We start from the raw sequence: 11134 nt of genomic DNA, 5'->3' as shown, positions 1-11134 counted from the left end.
TGGCACAGGACAGAGCAGAGTTTAGGGCTGTTGTACATAGGGTCGCTATGAGTCGCAAGCGACTCGACGGCACATAACAACAAACAACAACAATCCAAACCTGTTGGGGAAATTTCTTTTAGAGAGCTGGAATTATTTTTGTTAACATAGTGAATTTATTTCTAGGGATATTCTTTTAGACAAAACTAGCTAGCCCTTTGGTGTTCTAATTTTATGAGGTTGTGATAGGTCTTTCCTATAAAGTCTTTTCTCTTTTTTCCCCCTACTAGTTTATTTACAAAATTCAAATACAAATTTGAACAAATTCTTTCCATTTCCCTCACCCCACCCCACCCATCAAATTGTACAACCCAATGATTAATCTCCCCCTTCCCCCTGCAAATCCACATCCCTCTGCTTCCAGCCTCTCCCACCCATCCTGGATTTTAAACTCATTCTACAACAATGGTTTTATACAATATTTATCCTTACTTGACTGAGTTAGTTCACTCAGCATAATGCTCTCCAATCTCTCCCAAGTGAGGTAATAATTTACAAAGTTACTGCTCCTGCGTGCTGCATAGTATTTCATTGTGTGAATGTACCATAATTTCTCAGTCCATTCGTTTGTGGTTGGACATTTGGGCTGTTTCCATGTTTTTGCAATGGTGAATAATGCTGCTATAAACACTGATGTACAAATCTCAGTTTGTGCCTCAGTTCTCATATTCTCAGGGTATATTCCAAGTAGTGGAATAATAGCCGGGTCATATGGAAAGAGCACTGGTGATGCAGTGACTTGGGCAAGCAAATGCTAGCAATAAGGCCAGAGTTTTGAACCTACCATTCTGTCTGTGGGAGAAAGAGAAGGCGGTTTGTTGCTTTAAATATTTGTAGCCTGGAAACGCGTTGTTGTTAGGTGACTTCCAGTTCACTAGGACTCGCAGCGACCCTGTTAGCAACAGACCTGAACCCTGTCCTATTCTGTGCCGTTCTCAATGTATGACACACGCAAACCCACTGCGCAGTCACCGTGTCAACCCACCTAGCTGAGGGTTCTCCCATTATTCGCAGCCCCTCCACCTTCCCAAGCATGATGTCTCTCTCCAAGGAATACCCTCTCCTAGCAACATGTTCGAGTTATGTGTGACGAAGATTCACCATCTTTGCTTCCAAGAGGAACATCTTGCTGCACATTGTCCAAGACATACATGTTTGTTCTTTGGACAGTCTATGAGATCTTCAGCACTCTTCTCGAACACTACAGCTCAAAGGCATCAATTCTTCTTTTGTCATCCTTAGTCATTGTCCAGTTCTCAGATGTATAGCAAGTGACTGCAAAGATCATAGCCTGAATCAGTCACATGTTAATCCTCAAACTGACATTTCTCCTCAGTAAGTTGCAAAGGTCCCTGATAAATGGTTCAAACTCATTACTAAGGCCAGAAGCAACACTAGCCAAGTGTATAGCAAATATGTTTTATTTAAAATGTGCACTTTGATGAAAGCCAGCTGAAGCTAAATTGACGTTACTGCTTAACAAAGAGAAGAGTCGAGTATCTAACCAGGTGTCATAGCCGTTTGAAGGGCGTGGGGCCATTTCCCATTTTTTTCCAACACTTTTTGTTTAATCTCCTACTTCTTGTTGTTGTTGTTATGTGCCATTGAGTCCCCTGCATCTCATAGTGACCACTATGTACAACAGCTCTGAACTCTGCCCTATTCTGAACCAATCTCAGGACTCTGACACACCTAATCCCATTGCCCCAGTTACTCTGTCAATCCATCTCATTTAGAGTCTTCCATTCCTGCTCTGCACCTCCACCCATCCAAGCATAATATCCTTTTCCAAGGACTGGCCCTTCCTGGCCATGTACGCAAAGTATGTGAGACAGAGCTTCAAAATCCTTACCTCCAAGGAGAAACTTGGTTTTACCCTCTCCAAGACAGACCTGGTGGTCCATTTTCCTTTTTTTCTGTTAATGTATTTCTTTTTTAAAATTTATTATTCATTTCAGTAAAAATTTACAGAGACTTTGGATTTCCATTCATTCATTGTTGCACTTTTCTCCCCTCCCAACCCTCCCACCTGGTACACTACCCTCTTGGAAAAGTAAAAGACAAATTGTTTCATTGTTTTACAATCCCCCACACCCACCCCCAGGTCCACTCCACTATGCAGCCTTCACTCTGAACCCCTGTCATGACAAAAATACCTAATCACATATCCCTTTTAAACAGTTTTCTCCCTCATCTATTTCAATGCACTATGCATTATTGAATCCATCTTTCTCAGTTTCCCCTCAACCCCAATGTCAGTCCTGTTTTACAACAATAGCACCATGCAGTATTTGTCCTTTTGTGACTTCACGCAGCATAATGTCCTCCAGGGTCACCCATTTTGAATAATATTGCATGAGTTCCTTGTTTTTCAATGTGGCGTAGTATTCCATTGCATGAATATACCACAGCTTCTCTATCCATTTATTTGTTGTTGGGCACTTAGATTGTTTCCATTTTTTTGCTGTTGTGAACAAAGCCACAATAGACATGGGTATGCATATATCTGCTTGGATGTCAGTTGTGGTCTCTAGGGTATATTCCCAGTAGTGGAATTGCTGGGTCAAATGGTATTTCTATCTGCAACTTTTTGAGAAAGCGCCATACCACCTTCCACAGTGGTTGCACCATTTTACACTCCTACCAATGTTACAGAACACAAGGGGATCTTTCTGTAGTCAATCACCAATAAGACAAATGGATTGCAATATCCATAAATGCACTTTATTACTCAGATCTGGGAGACAGCAAGTCACCTCCAAGACTGTCTCCCCGTCTAGGAGTGGTCATGGGCTTTTATAGGAGGGTGAGACACCAACTTGTTGTTGTTATGTGCCGTATAGTCGTTTGCGACTCATAGCGACCCTATGTACAACAGCCCTAAACCCTGCTCTATCCTTTGCCAATCTCATTGCCTCTGACACACCCATCCCGATTACCCTAGTCACTGAATCAATCCACCTCATAGAGGGTCTTCCCCTCCTGCGCTGTCCCTCTACTCTACCCAGCATGATGTCCCTCTCTAAAGACCTGTCTCTCCTTACAACATGTCCAAAGTATGTCAGACGAAGCCCCAGAATCCTTGCCTCCAAGGAGTAGCCTGGTTTAACCCTCTCTACGATGAATCTGTTTGTTTTCTTGGCAGTCCATGGTACATTCAATACTCTTCTCCAGCACTACAGCTCAAAGGCGTCAATTCTCCTTCTATCCTCCCTAGTCATTGTCCAACTCTCTGATGCATAACAAGTGATTGCAAAAACCATGGCCTGTATCAGGCACACCTTAGTCTCCAGAGAGACACTTAACAATAAACTTTTGTTAGTAAAATAAAAGAATTTCTATATCTGAAAGAAAATCATTCACACCCAGATACTCCATTTCCAGGCAAATAGGCAAATAAGTTACAGTTTAAATATGATTCAGGAAAACAGCTTCAAAGAGACAACAGCTAATCTAGGAGATGCATCTCCTCTTCTGATTAACAGACAGATCACAGAAAGGACACTAAGAACTCCAAGGTCAAGCAACTATTCCCGCAGGCTGGAGAAAACTATAATTTTATAATTGATACCTATATAGAGAATTCTGAACTTATTAATACCACCCTATCATTCCCCCTCTTTTTATATAAGTCTTATATCTATAAGACAAACATACCACCACATCACCAATAGTGAATAAGGGTTCCAGTTTCTCTATAACCTCACCAGCATTTGCTGCTTGCTGTTCTGTTAAATTTTGTTATTCTGACTGGGGTGAGATGAGATCTCATAGTTGTTTTTACTTTCCATTATTAAAGCTTTGGGTTTCCAAAGGTCGGTGTCCCTCTGAGGGACACTGTGTCAACCTGTGTAAGTGTAGATGTCACCTGACCTTCTTCACATCATCCTGTGAGAATTAGGGTAAAAAAAATGTTAGCATGAAAATGTTCACACTCTATTGCTATTACTGTAAGCAAGAAATTATCCTTCATCTCTTGTTGTAGACCGAGGGTAAAGTATTTTTATAATTAATAATGAGACAGACTACCAAGAATGAGATAGAACAGAGAGCATAAAAAGCAGGGTCCCAGAAGTTCCCATGACTGAAGGCTTCAAGCCATGCCTCTCTGTGTATTTATTGAGAATTATCAGGAAGGTAAACAAAGGAAAATCACAGGTAATAGAAAATAAAAACAAGGGATCATGGAGAAGTCTTCTGCAGATAAGACCAAGTTCCACTTTATTGTTTACCTTATGCTTTTCTCAGGAGAAAGGGATTCAGTAAATACAAACTAAGAACAATATTGACTCTTAAGGAATTTCTTAGTGCCATGGGGTGAATTCTAGCTTGTATTAAGCCTCCCTCATATCCTGATATGTTGTTGTTATGTGCTGCAACCTAAATGCTGTTCTATCTTGTGCCAACCTCACCATCTCAAATACACTCATTCCCACCACCCCAATCACAAAATCAATCTATCTCATCAAGAGTCTTCCTCTCCTGTACCAGTCCCTCCACTCTCCCAAACATGATGCCCCTCTCCAAGGACCCTCCTTGCAACATGCCCAAAGTATGTCAGATGAAGCTTCAGAATCCTTGACTCCAAGGAGCATTCTGGTTCACCCTCTCCAGGACAGACCTGTTTGTTCTCCTAGAAGTCCATGGTATATTCAACACTCTTCTCCAGCACCACAGCTCAAAGGCATCAATTCTCTTTCTGTCATCCCTATTCACTGTCCAACTCTCCCTGGATCCATCCAGTGTCTCCCTCCTCTGTTCTGATGACTACCTCTTGGTCCAAGTGTAGGTTTCACATTAGCACAATCAAATGTTCTGGGATTCCCATTCTACTCAGAGTCAGCCATAGCTTGTTGTGATCAAAAGCCTTTGCATAGTCAATGAAGCACAGATAGACATTCTTCTGATATTCTCTGCTTTCTGCCAAGATCCATCTAACATTAGCTATAATATCCCTAGTACCATGACCTCTTCTAAATCCAGCCTGCACATCTGGCAGTTCTCTGTCGACATACGGTTCCAAACGTTTTTGGATAATTTTCAGCAGAATCTTGCTTGCATGTGCTATCAATGCTATTGTTGAATAATTTCCACACCCTGTTGGGTCACCTTTCTTTGGAATGGGAACAAATATCTATCTCATCCAGTCAGTCGGCCAGCTGGCTATCCTCCAGATATCCTGGCACAATTTAGTGAGCACATCCAGGGCAGCGTCTGTTTGTTGAAATAAATCAATTGGTATGTTGTTAACTCCTGGAGCCTTGTTTTTTGTCAATTCCTTCATAGCAACTTGAAGTTCCTCCTTCATCACCATAGGGAGACACTGGATGGTTCAAAATCAAGAAGGGGGCTCGTCAGGGATATATTTGGTCTACATGCCTTTTCAATCTGTATGCAGAATGCTGGGCTGTATGAGGAGGAATGTGGCATCAGGATTGGTGGAAGAATCATCAACCTACATTTTGCAGATGACACAACCCTGATTGCTGAAACTGAGGAGGACATGAAGCGCTTGCTGCAGAAGGTCAAGAACTGAAGTCTTCAGTATGGATTGAAGCTCAACATCAAGAAAACAAAGATTCTCACCACTGGGCCATTTGGCAGCATCAGTATGGATAGTGAAGAGACTGAGATAGTTAACAGTTTTCGTTTACTTGGTTCCACAGTCAACACTCTTGGTAACAGCAGCCAGGAAATCAGGAGAAGAATTGCATTGGGAAAGTCAGCTGTGAGGGACCTCTCAGGAGTACTGAAGAGCAATGACATCAAGCTGGAGACTAAGGTGCACTTGGTCCAGGCTATAGTCTTTGCAATTACGTGCTATGCATCAGAGAGTTGGACAGTGACTAAGGATGATAGAAAGAGAATTGATGCCTCTGAGCTGTGGTGCTGGAGAAGAGTAGGAGAACAAACAGGTCTGTCCTGGAGAGGGTGAAGCCAGAATGCTCCTTTGAGTCAAGGATTCTGAAGCTTCATCTGACATACTTTGGGCATGTTGCAAGGAGGGACTGGTCCTTGGAGAGGGACATCATGTTTGGGAGAGTGGAGGGATGGTGCAGGAGAGGAAGACCCTCAATGAGATAGATCGATTCTGTGATTGGGGTGGTGGGAATGAGTGTGTTTGACACGGTGAGGTTGGCACAGGATAGAATGGCATTTAGGGCTCTTGTACATAGTGTCACTATGATTTGCAAGCAACTAGATAGCACATAACAACAACAACAACAATAGCCTGGATTAGGCACACCTTAGTCTCCAGCCTGACATCATTGCTCTTCAGTACTCTTGAGAGGTCCCTCACAGCTGGCTTTCCCAATGCAGTTCGTCTCCTGATTTCCTGGCTGCTGTTACCAAGGGTGTTGACTGTGGAACCAAATAAACGAAAACTGTTAACTATCTCAGTCTCTTCACCATCCATAATGATGCTGCCAATTTGCCTAGTGGTGAGAATCTTTGTTTTCTTGATGTTGAGCTTCAATCCATATTGAAGGCTGCAGTCCTTGACCTGCAGCAAGCGCTTCAGGTCCTCCTCAGTTTCAGCGAGCAGGGTTGTGTCATCTGCATAACGTAGGTTGTTGATGACTCTTCCACAAATCCTGATATAGCATTTGGTTTATTATTAATACTAAATTTGATATTCAGCTTCCCACAATCTCTGACCCAGCAGACGGGTGGCTTCTACCAGGACATGTGGAACAGTAGCAGACAAGTAAGGTAAATCTCAGAGCCTCCAGAGTGGTTGAAAAGTAAGAACACCTTACAATACATATGTTCTTGTGGAAATTGGAAAGTAATTCCCACCTCCACCCCAAGAAGAAATGTAAATACTATACAAAGTTGCCCTTGAACCTATTAACTAGGTAAATGAGAGTTGAAGTCTTGTAATTCTTCTCTCTCAGCATATGGTGTCACTCCTTCTCCATCAGTCTCAACTACTTACCCTTTCTGAGTAAAGTCTCCATACTTGAGGTTTGCTCAGCCTGAGAAAAGGCTAAGAGTATATTTACAGGAGAGATTCAGAAAACCTTTCTTTTTTCAGTGTTAATACATTACCAAGGCTATCACCTCAGTCACAGAATGGTTGCATGGTGCCATTGATAGCGAGTTCCCCCCTTCAGTACCATTCATTAGCATATTTACTGCATGATTGAAAAAGCCCACTGCCTGTCACCATTTCAATTCTTGCTGCCTACTATTTTACCAAATATAGCAATAGCAAAGAGCCCTAGAGGCTTAAAAAAGCCGAATATTGCTGGCAGGGGTGGATTGCCCAGCAAGAAAAGTAAGCATGGGCTTATTTGTGCTTGTGCAAGGAACAATTTTTATATTTTCCACTATATCAAAGATTCTGCTGCTAGATATTACTAGCATCTCTACCCAGCCCACAACACCTTCCTACAGAATCAAAGGCTCTTTTTAAGTTTACAATCCCTGACAGAGATGGGGTACAAAAGTAAACCTGCTAAGCACAGACTTACTTATGCTTACTTACTAATCTGCAGGGAACATGGGGCAAAATCCATGTGAAAGTGTTCACTATAGATTAATAACTGAGCACAAGTAAATTCATGCTAACTTGGGCTTAGTAGGTACTCCATCTGATTAAATATGGATAACTGGTTAAAAATAAAAACTGAGTGAGAATGTGATACAAATGGTACTACGGTAACCTCAGAGTTGTCTCTGTAAGAAAAATGGCTAAATTCCTTTCTTTTTTTTTTTTTTCTTTTTTTTTTTAAATCCTGTTCTTGATTATGCCAACTCTCCACATGTTATTTAATTGCCAAACCAGTGAAATTGACTCCAAAAGAGTTCCTATCTCAAAATTCCCCTCAGACTCATTGCTACAGTCAGAACCTGTAATGCAACTCCGTGCAAATGCAGCCATCAGCTGACCTTTCAGAGACTGTAAATCAAATGAAAGGAGATTGCCCATCTTTCTCTCAGGTGGATTTGGACTCCCAGAGAAGCACCACCTTTTGGGCCAGCCATGCAGCTACCTATGGACTATGCTTCTTCTTGTTGTTAGCTGCCATGGAGCCAACTTTGGCTTATAGTGACTTTATGGACAACAGATTAGAACCTTGCCTTGTCTTGTGCCACCATCCTCACTATCTCCATAGTGCTGAAGCCCATTGTTACACTCGGACATTGAATAAGGAAGACCAAAGAATTGATGTCTTTCAATTGTGATGTTGTCAAAGAGTGTTGAATATCCTATGGATAGTGTTGAGGTTTTTCTCCTCATAGGGAAAGGCCCTCAGGGTTTATAGTCACAGACAGGTTTGAAAAATTGACTCAGAGACAAACTAAAGACATTAGTTTCAGTTTATTAGGAAAGGAAAACTTACTGACAGGTGACATAATACTGTATGGCTCCTCTAGGAGTTGAAGGAAGTAACAAATTATTTATACCCTTATACAAACAACCCTCAATACATAATTAGATTAAGGAATGCATGTTGTTGTTATGTGTCCAACACAACTCATAGCAACCCTATGAACAACTGATCTGAACCCTGTGCTATTCTGTGTCATCCTCATCAACCCTGACACGCTTGAGTCCACTGCTGCAGGCACTGTGCCAATCCATCTCATTGGGGGCTTTTTCCTCCCCTTTTATGCCACCTCCACGTTTCCGAACATTATGTCTCTCTCCAGGGAATAGCCTCTCTTAGCAACATGTCCAAAATATATGAGACAAAGCTTTGTCACTTAGGCCTCTAAGGAGCACTCTAGTTGTACTTTCTCCTACGTATAGCTGCTTTGTTTTCTTGGCAGTTCATAGGATGTTGAATACTCTTCTTCTTACAACTCCAAGGCATTGATTCTTCTGTTATCTTTAGTCGTTGTTCAGTTTTCAGACATATAGCAAGCAACTGAGAAGACCATGGCTTGGAGCAGGCATGCCTTAGTCTTTAGAATAACATCCTTGCTCTTTAACACTTTTGGAGAGGTTCCTGACAACAGATTTCCCCTATGCAACTTTTCTTTTTATTTCCTGACTGCTGGTGCCAAGGATGTTGCTCTTGGATTCAGTAAGATGAAATTGTTAACAACTTCAATCATTTCTCCATCTACCATGATGCTGCTGTATATTGGCCCAGTGGTGAGGATTTTTGTTTACAGACATTTTGGGCCATTTTGATAGACTACCATATGGACAGCCAAAAGAATAAGCCTGTCTTGGCGGAAGCACAGCCAGGGTGCTCCTTAGAAACAGTAATTGTGAAACCTTATCTCCCATGCTTTAGGCATAGTGTCAGAAAAGGGCCAATCCTTGGAAAAAGACATCATATTGAGAGGTGGGGGAAGACATCATGAGGGTCAGAGTGAGAGAGGAAGAGATGGATCCTCAACGAGATGGACTAACACAGTGTCTGTAACAAAGGGCAGACAGAATAAAGTGAGGTTATAGGATTTCAGCCTTCAATATGGGTTGCATTTCAATGTCAAGAAAACAAAAATCCTCACCACTGGACAAAGAGGCAACATCATAATAGACTGAGAAACGACTGAGACTGTTAACAACTTGGTCTTACTTGAATCCACAATCAATAATGCTATTGGTACCACTAGTCAGAAGATAATAAGACATATTGCACTGGGCCAGTCTGTAGTCAGATATAAGGTTGAAACCAAGGTGATCCTATTTTGTTGACCTTCTGATCCTACCCAAATACATCTGTATGTTTCAGAAAATAGTAAAGAATCTGATTAACTAATGGTTAACCTGAGACATGGTTGTATGACCCACCATGAGAGACTAAGGTGCGCCTGACCCAGGACATGCTCTTTGCAATTACTTGCTATGCATCAGATCTGGATAGCATCTAAAGATGCCAGAAGAACAATCAATGCCTTTGAGTTGTGGTGCTAGAGAAGAGTCTTGAAAATACACTATGTAAAACAACTATGATATAATCTCACCCCAGTCAGAATAGCAAAATTTAACAGAACAGCAAGCAACAAATGCTGGTGAGGTTGTGGAGAAACTGGAACTCTTATTCACTGTTGGTGGGAGTATAAAATGGTGCAACCACTGTGGAAGGAGGTATGGCACTTTCTCAAAAAGTTACAAATAGAGATACCATTTGACCCAGGAATTCCACTACTGGGAATATACCCTAGAGACCATAACTGACATCCAAGCAGATATATGCATACCCATGTCTATTGTGGCTTTGTTCACAACAGCAAAGAAATGGGAACAATCTAAGTGAAAGAAGGTGCAACAATGAATGAATGGAAATCCAAAGTCTCTGTAAATTTTCACTGAAATGAATAATAAATTTAAAAAAATAATAGGAAGTAAAAATGCTTGTCTTTTGCTCAAAGGGTGGCAGTCTCTGTACTGTAAGGCTGTAGGAAACACGTCCTTTCCTCCAGCAGACATTATTTCTACCTTCCAAGCTTGTTTGCTATACAAACACTCACTCATTGCCATTGAGTTGGTATCAAGTCATGGCCAACTCTTTATCAGGTTTTGTCAGGATGTAAACCACACAGGAGATTGCCCATCTTTTCCTCTCGGAGCCTCTGGTAGATTACAACCTCCAGAGAAGCTCTACCTTTGAGTGAGCAGCACAGCTCCCTATGGTCTATGCAAACAAGCCAGAAAAACAACAACCCAGTAACAACAAAACAAAACCAATCAACCTCCTTGGGGAGTGTGGGGAGTTCAGGGATGGGCAGACAGCATCTGCCTTGCAAAAGATGGAGAAATATGAAGAACTGTGGAGAATAGAGCTCTGATGGCTTAGTGAATAACGAGTTGTACTGCCAATAGAGACAAGTGGTTCAAATCTGCCAGCTGCTCTGCAGAAAAAAGAGGGGTAATCTCCTTTCATGTAATTTACAGCCTCTGACCCCCACTGCTATAGCTAAGCTATGAGTTGGTTCTCAACAGCACACAACAATATAGTTAAGAATAACTTTCATTTTTGTGAACATTGATTAAGTAGCACTATTCTCTAATATCAAATGTGTTCTATAAAACGCGTTATGCAGATGACACAACCCTGCTCGCTGAAACTGAGGAGGACCTCATGCACTTACTGCAGAGGGTCAAGGACTGCAGCCTTCAATATGGACT

Source organism: Elephantulus edwardii, unplaced genomic scaffold (genome assembly GCF_000299155.1).
Source record: "Elephantulus edwardii isolate Elephantulus edwardi_28Jun2011 unplaced genomic scaffold, EleEdw1.0 scaffold00032, whole genome shotgun sequence".
In the NCBI taxonomy this organism is placed as follows: domain Eukaryota; kingdom Metazoa; phylum Chordata; class Mammalia; order Macroscelidea; family Macroscelididae; genus Elephantulus; species Elephantulus edwardii.
Note: the sequence above shows the minus strand (reverse complement) of the source record.